The following is a 13,527-nucleotide window of genomic DNA, read 5'->3' as shown; positions in this document are numbered from 1 at the left end:
GCGCTGGGAGCCATGTAAGCTAATCCCCTCGTGGAGATGGAGTACCTGCAGCGCTGGGAGAGCTCTCTCCCAGCGCTGGCGCGCGACCACACTTGCACTTCAAAGCACTGCTGCGGGAGCGCTCCCGTGGCAGCGCTTTGAAGTTTTGAGTGTAGCCATGGCCTCAGTGGGCTAGAGAATTGAATGAAAATAACTCTACAAGCCAGTTGTTAGGGGACCCACATAGGAGGTGGGAAACCCAGGGCCCAATCCTTTTGTGCCAATGATACTTGAATTATTTATCCAAAGTGGATGAGTTTCAACAAGTTAGCCAGAGGGCATTCCATATCAGGGTATCCCATTACTTGTTGCTAAGAGCACCCTCCTGAGAGACGGTAGAGACCCCTGTTCAAGTAATTTCTCCCCATCTGGTAGAGGGAGGAATTGAATCTGGGGTGACCAAACAGCAAGTGTGAAAAATCGGGATGGGGGTGGGGGGTAATAGGAGCCTATATAAGAAAAAGACCCAAAAATCAGGACTGTCCCTATAAAATCAGGACATCTGGTCACCCTAATTGAACCTGCAGCTCCCACATCCTGGGTGATTGCTCTAAGCACTGAGCTAAAAGATAGAAGGTGGGTGGTAGTTTATCCTCAGGCTGGATTTTGAATGGGGCTTGCTAGGCATGTTCAGAACACACCTATAGAACTCACACATAGAAGGCAGGCACTCCTCTGCCTATCTTTCTCTGGGGCTCATGCTTGGGCTTTGGTGGGCGATCGGCACCTGGACTGAAGCAGCAGCAGTGCACCTGTCCAGAGGCAGAAACTTTGGTGACTAGGGAAATTTTAGATGTAATGCAAATTTAGGGTTAGTCGGTAGCTAAGCAGTGGTGTTATGAATTGCAGTGTAGCCTAAATCTGGGGTTTAAGTGATTAAGGCCCTTTGTGGATCTGGGCCTTACTCATGTATGTAATTTAACTTGTGTGAGTAGGCCTACTGAACTACTTGCATAAGTAAAGTTGCAGATTGTGTAAGTGTTTACAGGATTGGGGTCATACCATGGTGTTCAATCCTTTGCAGTTTTTATTTATGCAAAATGAATGTTGTACTACTTAAGGAAATCACATGATGAATACTTTCCATCTCTGCAGACTTTGGGGGTGTATATATGATGGAACATATATAGACTACATATGGTGACTGGCAGGGATGGAGTTAAATCTTTTTCCCTGAAGAGGAAAGCTGCAACAGTTTTTTTTCCCTCACAGCAGGGCCTGTTAAACATTCCAATAATGTGGGGGAATATTACTGGGTTCAGCTGAGACAAATTACTAACTTTAACAAAAATCACAACAGCTGGGCCTATAAAATGGAAGAGTGGATAAGATTTCCCCCCCTCCCCCTTTTTCCTGTGTTTGGTTAAGTTCTGAAAACAAAGAAAGATTTGGTAAGTAGTTCATTTTTTTTTCTTTATTGTATGTCTGTTTTCTGTGGTATGAAAATCTGAGGAAAGACTTTAAAACCTAGACCTTATGGTGTTTTTTGATTGTTTAATGGGGACCTATCCAAGCTGTAAAATTATTCTTTTCCTGCTCTTGGGTGTTGTGATAGAAATCCTATACCTTGCTGTCTCCAGGGCACTTTACTTTGCTGTTTTAAGAACATGATTATGCTTTTATATTGTATGTGTGCTGATGCTGTATATAGAAAAATGAGATTGAATATGGTATAAGGATCAAGAAAATTCATTCAACAAAATGTGGCTATAATATTGACATTTTTATTTACATGTAACTGGAAAATACCTTTAATCCCATATAGGGGCCTTTTCCTGCACACACTACTAAAGTCAATAAGAACCTGAATATGCTCCCTACCCCTACTACACTGCAGACAGACAGACTTGCTGGTGTGCAGCAGGAGTTATGCTTATTCAGGAAAGACGTAATTACATGCCAGAACTTGTGCTGTTGACTTCAGTGGGAGAAAGACTGGCTCCTAAAATAGTGAGAGAGAACCTAAGTAAGGGGGGAAATTTACATCAAACTTTCTAAATGGAAAATTGGTTTTCTCAATGAGTAAATGAGAGCTTTACCGACAGTTATAAAACCTAAAACTTTCACCAAAAGCCAAATGCTGGCTTTTAACACGAAGTAGAAAATTTTCTGTGGAGGTTCTCATTTTCCAGCTAGCTCTCAATATAAGGTTTGTGTGTTGGAAGGGGGAATGTGCTTTTCTAAATATAGTGTACAAATGCACAAGCCCATATTGGGTATAATCTGTTTATATGTGTGAAACAACAAAAATGGAAAAGCCACTTTATATAGTAATAGACCGAAGTGTCTCCACTTTTGTATTTGTCTTCTGTAGCTGAAACTTTAATTCCTGTGGTTGCCACTCTAATCATGTTTAACTTTATAGCTGCTGCATCGTAGCCTAAGATTCTAAATAACTAGGGCATATGGGTGCTTGACATTCACATTGTACAACTAGGGTTTCTATAATAAAAGAACAGTTACTTGACCATTTAATTTACTTTAGAACTAGAGCTGGCCAAAAATATTCTATTGTTCTGTCTTTCAGTAGAACATTGGGTTTCTGACTTAATGGAATTTTTCACAAAGGATCTGTTTCAGCAGAATATATCAGCTAAAATGGCACCACAGTGGCTCACAGGAATTGCAGTTCAGATATTTTATGCTCCTGTTCTCCCCTAGATCATGTTCTCTGGTCAGACTACATTTTTCATGATGCACCACAGCCAAGTGGACTCTTGGGACATACCTTCTTCCTTCACCAAGAGGAGAAAACATGATGTATCAGGGAAGATGTAGTCCAACCAGGGAACCAAGTCTGTAGAGGAGAATGAGAGCATAAAGCACCCAAACTCATAAGAGACCCTGAAGTGCCATTCTGAATTGAAATGTTTCAGTATTTAGTCTAAATATCTCCCCTAAAAGTTCCACAAAATCAGGAAAAAACTTTAGTTTTGTCAATTTTCCACATGCAGAAAAACTATTTCTTCTACCAGTTCTACTTGCAGGCTTTGGGTTATCTTATATAATACTTCAAAAGAAATGTTAAACCTAATTTTTTGCCATTAGGGGCTTTAGGGATTTTCACTCTTCCAAAGAGTTCCAGAAAACTGATTCTGAAACCAAATTTTGCTTTCTTCACACACCTGTATTGCAAAAGTTGCACAAAAGGTTTTAGCATGAGTAGATTCAAATTGCTTCATGAATCAGATCCCACTCTCTGAATATCCTTGAGGAAAACTACTCCCTGAATATAAAATATAGACCATTTTATTTCCTTTTCTGAAAGCTTTAATTCTAAATACTACAAGATTCATACCCTTATATGGTAGCATATATGCCACTGCATACCATAATATAAGATCAAAAAGAAATATTTAGGTCTATACTAGGAATTCCTAGTCATTTAAGTACTGACTTATCTTTATAAAAAACTGCCCTACTTCATCATCTACCAAAGGGTTTTCAGTGTGGTTACACCAAATTACCATGCAACCCACATACACTGTCTACAGAGACAGGAGTACTACATGCTTGCACAAGTAAATTATAAAGGCTCCAAGTCAGAAAAATAAGAGTAAAAATATAAAATTGTCTTGTTACTGTTGAACAGTAATAATAGTAGACAAATGACAATATTTATATACAGAAAATATAATTAACCCAGCAATACAAAGGGAACATGAAATTATCCACAATGGAAACCTACTCTGCCTGCGCTGCACAGCAGTCTTGCATATCTGAGAATTTTAGTTTAATTATTGTCATTTTGTATTGTAACTATTGTATCATGACTTATACAGCCCTTCCAAAATAATTATGCTGACGTTATAAGTGAAGTGAAATTTAAATCAAAGGATTAAAGTGCAGTAATTTTCAGAAAAAAGACAACACAAACAATGGCATCTCCTTATTCAACAGATCTGCCCCGTTATGTATGTAGTCATGTCTTTGCTTTTTTAAATAGAGATCTCGGTAATTTCTACTCCCCATAGTGCTGCAGATCAGACACATCTGAGGCTCTGAACCAAAGTCTGCTGAAGTCAAATCTGTAGGTTGAGTGTATAGTAGGGTTACCATATCTCATAAATAAAAAAAGAGGACCCTCCACGGGCCATGGCCCCGCCCATTTCCCCACCCCTAGCCCCACCCCAATTCCGCCCCTTCCCCACCCTAACTCCGCCCCCTCCTCCCTCCCACTCCCAGCCACGCGGAAAGGGCTGCCCCAGTGCTACCAGCATCACAGTTTCCCGGGCAGCCCCCAGACCCTGCGCCCCCAGCCGGCGCTTTCCCAGCGCAGCTGGAGCCCGGGAGGGGAAGCGCCCAGCCGGGGGCGCAGGGTCTGGAGGCTGCCCAGCAAACCGTGAAGCCGGTAGCGCTCGGGCTTTGGGCAGCCCCTATGCCTCCGGACCCTGTGCCCCCGGCCGGGCACTTCCCCTCCGGGGCTCCGGCGGCTCTGCGTAACTTACACTGTATAAGTTACACAGAGCCGAAGAGGAGCACAGCCCCCGCAGCTGGAGGCTCTGCTCCTCTTAGGCTCTGTTTAAGAGCCGGGCTGCCCCAGCGCTACCGGCTTTGGGCAGCCCCCGTGCCGCCGGAGCCCGGGAGGGGAAGTGCCCGGCTGGGGGCGCAGGGTCCAGAGGCAAGGGGGCTGCCCGAAGCCGGTAGCTCTCGGGCAGCCCGGTTCTTAAACAGAGCCTCCAGCGGCTGGGGCTCTGTGTAACTGACACTGTGTCAGTTACACAGAGCCCCGGCGGCTGGAGGCTCCAGCCCCCGCGGCTCTGCTCCTCCCCGACTCTTCGGCTCTGTTTAAGAGCCGGGCTGCCCGAGCGCTACCAGCTTCGGGCAGCCCCCCTGCCTCCAGACCCTGCGCCCCCAGCCGGGCACTTCCCCTCCCGGGCTCCGGCGGCGCAGGGTCTGGAGGCACGGGGCTGCCCGAAGCCGGTAGCGTTCAGGCAGCCCGGCTCTTAAACAGAGCCGCCATTTTCCCGGACATGTTCGGCTTTTTGGCAATTCCCCCTGGACGGGGGTTTGACTGCCGAAAAGCCGGACATGTCCGGGAAAAAGAGGACGTATGGTAACCCTATAGGGCTGGCATTTAAGAAACTTTATTTTAATTGTAGAGTGAGCAAACTTGAACTGGATGGATAGTGGCCTGTCCAGGTTTCCAGTGACACTAGTGTTTTGATTGGCTTCTCTCCACCTCCCCCACCCCCCCAACCTGTGGTTTCAGTTTATATAATATATACTACCTGAGCACCGTGTTTGTTCACATTTATGTACAACTGCATGCCCCCTGAGGTGAATGTTTTTGATGCTTAATAGTTATGTAAATACATTCAATCTAGGAATGAGCATAAAAAGCAAGTGCATTTCAGTAGGAAATTAAGGTCAATATGTCATATTAATACACAAACTACATTTAAAAACACATTAGCTTTGTGACAACAATTGGGAAGGCCAGGAAATTGCACATTAAGGAGTAGGTGGTGCCCTGAAGTCAATGATTATCCATGATAGCATAAGTTAAGACTGAAATATCAGACTAAACTTTTGAATTTCCTTGCTTTTATTGGCAGGAATTACATTTGGGGTGAGGACCCTGAAGTTTGAGAGAATCCTGTTAATCTACAGGATATTTTCTAGTGCTTTGCCTAGTTCAGTTCTAAATATCTCAAACAATGGGATACTTCCTGAAGGAAAAAATCCATCTAAACATATAAGGACTTGAATATTCTAGGCCAAACTATTTCTGAACTAAGGGTGGGCAGAGAAGCCTTAAAATAAGGGATAATCTCAAAAATGTCTTATCAAATTCATTGCAAGTTAAACCGAAAGTCTATCCTGTTCAGACTATACACACACATTCTAACTTGGAAGTAGGATGGCCAGATAGCAAGTGTGAAAAATCAGGATTGGAGGGTAATAGGCGCATATATAAGACACAGCCCCAAATATCAGGACTGTCCCTATTTTATAGGGACATCTGGTCACCCTGCTTCGAAGTTACAACTTTTGAAGATTTTTTTGGAGTCAGGGGTTTGTGCAAATAAGCTTTGAATGGAAGCTGGTGTAAGAGGCAGTGAACTCTTCAAAATAATTCGGCAATGGCTTATTCAGAGTTATAGCAGACTAATGTGCAACTTGTCTTTTGAAAATGGATATTCTTTATTCAGTTACTAGTCTACAATTCTTTACAAGTTTCTAAGATGTATGCCCGTGTGATCCTTTTAATCAAATATTTCATGGTCTGACAGAAGAAAAATAGCATCAAAGAAGACAATAGGGGATAGTAGAAATAGATATTGGTCTGTTTGTGTCCAAAATAATACAACAGAAAATTCCTAGATTTATAAAAAAGCTTTACAAAAATAAACATCATGAGAGTTTGGGGGCAATGTTTTGCCCTAATACAATTGTATGGCATGTTAAGTGTCACATTCCATCACCCTTTTTGCAAGCCATGTGACTGTGGAGCCACATGTTTGAACATTAATGACCGTGCTTTGCCTACTTTGCACATTTTCATTGTGACTTTGAGTTGGTTGGTGAGCATTTCTTGGTAAAGGCCCAGGTCATACTGAAGACCTCCTCCTGGAACCTTACCCAGTGAAGTCTAAGCCTGGGATGCTGTTAACACCGATATTACCCATCCTGGGTTGCAAAATGATCATATCTTTGCTGTGGACTATAGAAAATAAAACTCACTTAATTCCCTAAGAAATAGACGTCTTTTAGTTTAAAGAGAGAGCTGGTTAAGCAAGGACTACATCTCTGAATCTTCAAAAATGACTGACACCCTCAATTTAAGGACTTGAGCCAAACCATCAGTTGTAGTCTTTTCATTGACTTCAATGGGCTTTGGATGAGGCCTTAATAAAACAGGGGTGTCAACCATAATGATCTCAACCTAAGACCATTGATGTCAATGGAATGACTGATGCTGATTTCAGTGGGCTTCAGCTCAATACTTAGGCGAGGAATTGATAATATCTGTCAGTTATGGTATGACAGCCAGAACACTGGCTTTGAGCAATCAAAACTTAGTAAAGGTCAGAGCAATCCAAGGTAAAACAAATGAAAGACTAAACATCTAAAAGTATGTGTCATTGTGAACCTAGGTCTTAGTTTTCGAGAAGTTGAAAGTTTCACATCAGACATATATATATTTGAACATATTACAACTAAGACACAAGCTCTACTTGCTTTGCAATATTAGCCATGTCTTGGCCTCTGTTGGGTTTCTTTTCCCATGATTATAAAATAACTACCTCTGCTTTTGGAAATGCCTCAGTACAGGGAGGTTCCCCAAAGGGAATGTAAGAAACGTGCCACTAAGTAAAGGAAATCAACACTGCCAGTATGTCGTCAGGTGTCTCATGTTCACTGCTATCTTCACTAGTGTGCAGCTCAATATCTCTAAAACAAATATTATTTTGCTTGATTGTAAATAATACCAGCTTTCAGTCTTGCCACTGTACATGACAGAAGTCCAAGTTTAAAAAGTCTGTCAGGTGAATTCATGACAGCCATATCTTCAGAAGATTGACATTTCATTCTGTACAAGGAAAATTATTAGACAGAATGAGTGAAGCAGTTCAAAAACCCCTGGCTGACCCTTTAAAACAGGACTGGAAGAAGAACTTTGCATTTTTTTTAACCTTCCTGTCTAATTAAGAGTTTTTTTCAAAACTTCCCAAAAGGACAGACCGAACCCATGCCAATAAAAAAGAATACACTGTAGGGATACAGAGGCATCAAGACCATGCTGATCTCCACTGTCCATGATTTACTACCTGATCTTGGGAGAGGGGCAAGGAAAAGGCCAAGACCAGGTGGGGGTTGAGGGTAACCCAAAACCATGTGAGACAAAAGAAAAAACAGGCATGTAGGTGTGAAAGAGACCATAGAACCCATCTTCGGTACTCTCAATGCCACCTTAATTAATTATGTACTCTAGTCTTGAGAAATTACTGAGATATATCATCTTAACCCTTTTCGCTGCCCATGAGAAGCAAAAGAAAGCCGAACCGAATGGCAGTCCATTTTCCCCTTGCAGCCAACAGGTATGCTGAAATTAGGGTGACCATATTTCCCTATGCTGCATATGGGACACCTGGTAAAATTACTAATCAGCAAGCTAGTTCAATGGCAATCAATCAGAACTATGCAGTACAAACATTTAAATTAACATCAAGTTGACTGAGCCTCTGTTCAAAATAAATACTGTGTAGTTGGATTCTTTTTATTTATCTTCTTATCTTTAAGGCTTTAGGGCTCATAGGGGGAGGGGTCACACACACTCTCTCTCCTGTACACCTCTCTGTCCGACCTGACCCTCTCTGCCTGGCACTCTCCACTCTCCATGCTTGTCTGGGCCCCCAGGACATACCCGCCTCTCCTGGTCCCCCATCACTACCAAGTCCTGTGCTTTGGATGATTGTTAGTTGTTTAAAGAGTGCCTCATCCACCTCTTCTTCCTGGTTAGGTGGTCTGTAGTAGACCTCTGCCATGACATCACCCTTGTTGAAAGTCTCTGGGTAAGAATAAAAAGGGTAAAAAACAAGTCCTATTTCCATCTCAACCTCAGATCAAGTGTGTACACTTTTAATATATAAGGAAATACCTCCTGCCTTTCCTTCCTGAGCAAGCTGTATCCTTCTATACCAATATTCCCATCATGCGTATGATCCCACCAAGTCTCTCTGCCAACTGTGTCATAGTAGATAAAACACAACTAGCATTTTGAGTTCTTCCTGCTTATTTCCCCATACTTCTCACGGTAGGATACAGACATCTAAGATACTGATTTTTTTTTTTTTTTTATTCCCCCACCCCAGTTCTGTCTTCTCTCCCTTATCCCCACTATAACAGCCGATGTTCCCCCTCCCCTCCTCCACCACCACCACAATTCCAACCCTTCTCCCAGGTATCCATGTTTTTGACTTTCCTGTGGGCTTTGGTCACCTGCCCCCTTTGAACCTAGTTTAAAGTCCTCCTCACTAGGTTAGCCGGTCTGTATTCAAATAGGCTCTTTCCCCTTCCCCTATCTCTGCTTAGCAGTCCTGCTTCCTGGAACAGCATCCCATGGTCCATCCAGAATTTGAGGGACAGTCTGTAGGTGGGAGGCTGTCTATGAATAATACTGCACTCTCTTCCCCCCCCCCCAAGCTAATGGGTATGGTGGGAAACTTAAGAGCCAATAGGTAACTTGCATTAGAAAAGGGATTTTGTCTAATATGAAAGTGTAAAGCCTGAGATTGTCTGTTTATTTTCTGTGCCCCTTGTATGTTTGCTTTCCCTTACAATTTCATCTTTGTCTGTTTTTTATGCCAAGCAAGTATCCATGTGGAGTGTGAATGCACCATAGATACTCTTGGGGGAATTCTGTGCCAAAAAATTAAATTCTGCACACAATATTTTAAAATTCTGCATATTTTATTTGTCATAATAACAATATAATCACACCAGTTTCAATTATTTTGGTAGGTATTTTGAAATAAATTATCAGCAAGTATGTCTGTAACAATATAGACAACAAAAGATTCAGGAAATTTTTTTTTTGACAAATAGATTCCTTGCTAGGCACATTAATACAAAACTCTGAGTAACTCATTTAAACTACAATATAGAACTATATTTCCCGCACCTCTTGGAAGCAATGCAAAGGCTTGGGGTAATGGAGGAGCTGAGGGAGAGGGGAAGTAATTGCTGGGAAGGAGCCTGGGTGTGAACTTGGAGGGTTGTTGTGTATATTTGGAAAAGTATGAAACAGGGTTTTTTTGGGGGTGAGGCGGTATTGTTAAGGAACTTCCCCCATGCAGACCCTAACCTCTCCCATTCAGTCAGGCACATCTGTCCCTACCCCCCAAGTGTCCCTGCACCCTCATATGTCCTTGCACCCCTGTCACATGTGTCCTCCCCCCCCCTTCCCTATGTGGCCCTTCGCCCCCCCAACTCCCTCAGCCAGCCCCCTCTCCTCATCTCCATGTGGCCCTACACCTCCTGCCTCCCACCTATGGCCCTCCACCTCCACTCCCATTCAGCCCCTGCCCCAGTCTGTCCTTCCCTACTAGCCTTTATGAGCAGTCCCTTGCTCCGTCTCCCCTTATCCCCTGTCTCCTGACCTGGCCCAACAGGTGCTATGAAGGCACTGCAGACTTTCTCTCTTCCCTAGCTGGCTGGGAGTGGCTGCTCTGTTCTAGTGCCACAGCAGCCTCTGGTTGGCAAAAGGCAGAACGGTGGCAACTTTCTCACATAAGCTATTTTTGGCAAAAAAAATTAAAAATATGCACAGCACATGAATTATGCATGCACACAGTGGTGTAGAATTCTGCCAGGAGTACATAGTAAGTGGTATCTCTAGGAGCCATTTTCCTGCCTTTGGGTTGATGAACCAGAGGGGAGAAGTCCAAGGGTCTGGTACTTAAGAACTCAAGGAGGATGGATTTGGGAAGATTTGGTACTGTAAGGGCTGTTGGTGTCACAGTAAAAGGAGTAACTAGGACTCTGGAAGTCAGGGTGAGATCTTGTGTTTGTGAGCAAGCTACTGGGATCAGGGAATTGAACCATTCACAACATAATGTTACAGGGCAGGCAGTGACAGTACCCCTTGTGAGTCTAGGGGATCTCCAAAACACCACAGTTGCCCCTATGATCACAGGGCATATAGCTGTGTTGCAAAATGTGCAGTTTTGGCTTGCTAAGCCGGACTCTTATTAGATAGGATGATAAAAAAATAAGGTGTGGAAGATAAAAGGGACTCCCAAAGGCTGTGTCTATGACAATCTCATAATGTTCAGGATTCCTTCAGAGCTGGTAGAGATCCAATATCATTTGGGGCCCTCTTTCTGACTTGGTCTGGTCAGGTCACCTCTCACGATCAGGAAAAAGGTCTGATAGTGTCATATTTCAGAGTAGCAGCCGTGTTAGTCTGTATCCGCAAAACAAACAAACAAACAAACAAAAAAACCAGGAGTACTTGTGGCACCTTAGAGACTAACCAATTTATTAGAGCATAAACTTATGCTCTAATAAATTGGTTAGTCTCTAAGGTGCCACAAGTACTCCTCTTTGTTTTTTTTTTGCTGATAGTGTCATAGTGCATCCTGGGGTCATAAGAGATGGTGGGAATAACAGCCATAATGGTTAAGCTCACTCCTTCTCTTCCCCCCCCCCCTTTTTTTGTCAGCTGCCTTGGGTCCAATTTTCCCCCTCCTCCTGTGTGGTTTTTTTTTTTTTAATAATAAAAAAGGACCCACAGAAGGGGATATGGGCAGAATAGCCCACCACTTAACTTTGTTTACCAATTGAGTCAAATTTCTACAATACCAATTTTGAGTCATTGATTTTTTTTTTCCTCATTTACCAGGCATGATTGTAACAATTCTTGAATTATATTAGTGGACCTAGTGTGCTATTTAATCTTAGGTTTGCACCTTTGCCCTTCAACATTTTATTGTGGGTTCTTTTGTAACACTTTGTAAGCTCAATTGTAAAAAGTTCATAATGAGGGTAAACTTGTAGGCCTGATTACTATAACATGTTCCATTTTGTGCCCTTGAAAATCTCCTCTTTGATTACAATTTCTTTAAACTAAAAATTGGTGCAGCCTTTTTTTTATTTTTTTTAATATTTTTTTACAAATTGCAATCTGAAAATAAGTATGGGAAAAGATATTCATAAAAGTATGCTAGAAAGGGCTAGATATATCTATCTATTTAACTATATGGCTTACCTACATCTCAGTTATTAGTAGAATAGATGTGCTTCACCCACAGTCTGAGGGATTACATAAAGCATTAATGAGTCAAATGTGGATCACATTGTCTGTCTCTCTCTCGCCACTCAAAACTATTTCCTCTTCTGCACTGTAAAGGAATCTCCTTTGAGAGAGCATCTGTTTGCCATGGCAGAAATTAGTTTAAGAAGCTACACAATTCCTTTATCTTTAATCATTAACATTTCATAAGGGGCCAAAACTATCTGCTATGCTTGTTAGCTGCATCATGAAGGCAAGAGTTGCTTCTGATGTTCTTCCCCAAGATTCAATCAGCCAAGTGGATCTGCTACTGTCCAATCTACAAAGAAAGAAATTAGTATTTTGCAAAGTAAAACCTTGCAATTTTTGAAATATCATGTTCCATTTTTCTTATATGCTTGGTGAAATCTATATTACAAAAGACAATCCCATGGATATTGGATGGGAAGTAGAATGTAACTGTTGTAAATTACTGAATGTAAAACCTAAAATTTAATAGGGCTTCAAGTGGGACTATATGAAATAATGTTCTATAGAGATCAGTCAACACAAGGTAGACTAGAGGTATTTCCTGACTTGAGTTGATTAATTTGTTGGCTATTGAAAGGAGGAGGTACCTGGAGGAAGTGTTTGGGGTTGAATTGAGTTGAGAAGTTGATTTCTATGAAGATAATTAAGGCCAATTTCCCTACCCATTAATTTATAAGTCTAGCAGAAGAATTGTACAGTAGAGGTACAAATTGGATGGCTATGTTAAACTCGAACATAAGGTATGAAACAACTCAGACAAAATGAATCTATAATTATGAGGGCCACAGTAACTAAGTGCTTGAGATAATACAGTTCACAGTTCTGGCACTCATTTACAGAAGAGACACAAAAGGAGGGAAAAATTCAGAGTTTGGTAACTTGAGCAAATATATATGAGCAAAATAGGATGATAAATATGGGAAGGGAGTTTGGGAAGAGAAAAAGGGACCTTGGTGATACCCCTCCAGTGTTTGAAGCGCAAGTTTTGTTCAATTGAATGCAAAACAGTAAAAATAATAGTCCAAAAGAGAACTTAAAGCTCAATTACATCTTACAGCAATAAAATATTGTGATTTGGAGATGGTCCCTCATAATCTTTCATAGACCTTTCTCTACCCTTCACACAGGGTTGAGACCATTAACTAGGAGGAGTAGAAGTCAAAGCAAAGAGACCTCTAGATTGGGTTTGGGGCTTCCCTAAATCCTGATACTGTCTGATCTGTGATCTGCTCAGGTGTTACCAATAGTGAAGCTGTATGGTTAAAAAGTTCATTTTCACACCATATTTACATTTTGAAGATTGTGTATTGTGCCATGTAGTGGGAAATAAGGTGGATACTAAAATAAGCAGCTATTTGCCTCCTTCCAACCATGTTTTAGACAAATTAGGCTGACACTATGAACTCTGAGCTGTGCTGTTGTCGTCTTTCAGATCTGTCAGATGTCAAAAATACTGCCTAAGAAACAGACATTTAATTTAAGGTGGAAGGTATCCTATTGCACAGTTTTGATAAAGTACTAGTGAAAACTGCAGGAAACTTTAGATGGTTATAAATATTTCCTTATTACAGCGGTGTGATAGCTCTGTGGAAAACATCTGCCTGGAGAGCAGATGGGTTTTATGTATGGTTTTTTTTTGTTTGTTTGTTTTTTTAAAGCTTTTCCAGTTTGTAATCTTAAGGTGGGATTAATTAGTGTTGCTCTTTTTTTTTTTCTTC

The 13,527-nt window shown here is 41.7% G+C and overlaps 1 long non-coding RNA gene across 2 annotated transcripts in view; it reads left to right on the top strand.

Annotated features, from left to right (window-relative positions):
• The first annotated feature begins 819 nt into the window (after window positions 1-819).
• LOC122174104 (uncharacterized) overlaps window positions 820-13,527 on the top strand; it is a 115,058-nt gene continuing 102,350 nt past the window's right edge. For both annotated transcript variants that reach the window (XR_010602293.1, XR_006175470.2), the window contains exon 1: window positions 820-1,430. This is a non-coding gene — a long non-coding RNA (uncharacterized LOC122174104). The remainder of the gene's footprint in view (window positions 1,431-13,527) is intronic.

Source organism: Chrysemys picta, chromosome 6, assembly GCF_011386835.1.
Source record: "Chrysemys picta bellii isolate R12L10 chromosome 6, ASM1138683v2, whole genome shotgun sequence".
In the NCBI taxonomy this organism is placed as follows: domain Eukaryota; kingdom Metazoa; phylum Chordata; order Testudines; family Emydidae; genus Chrysemys; species Chrysemys picta.
This window is presented reverse-complemented; position numbering and strand designations above follow the sequence as displayed.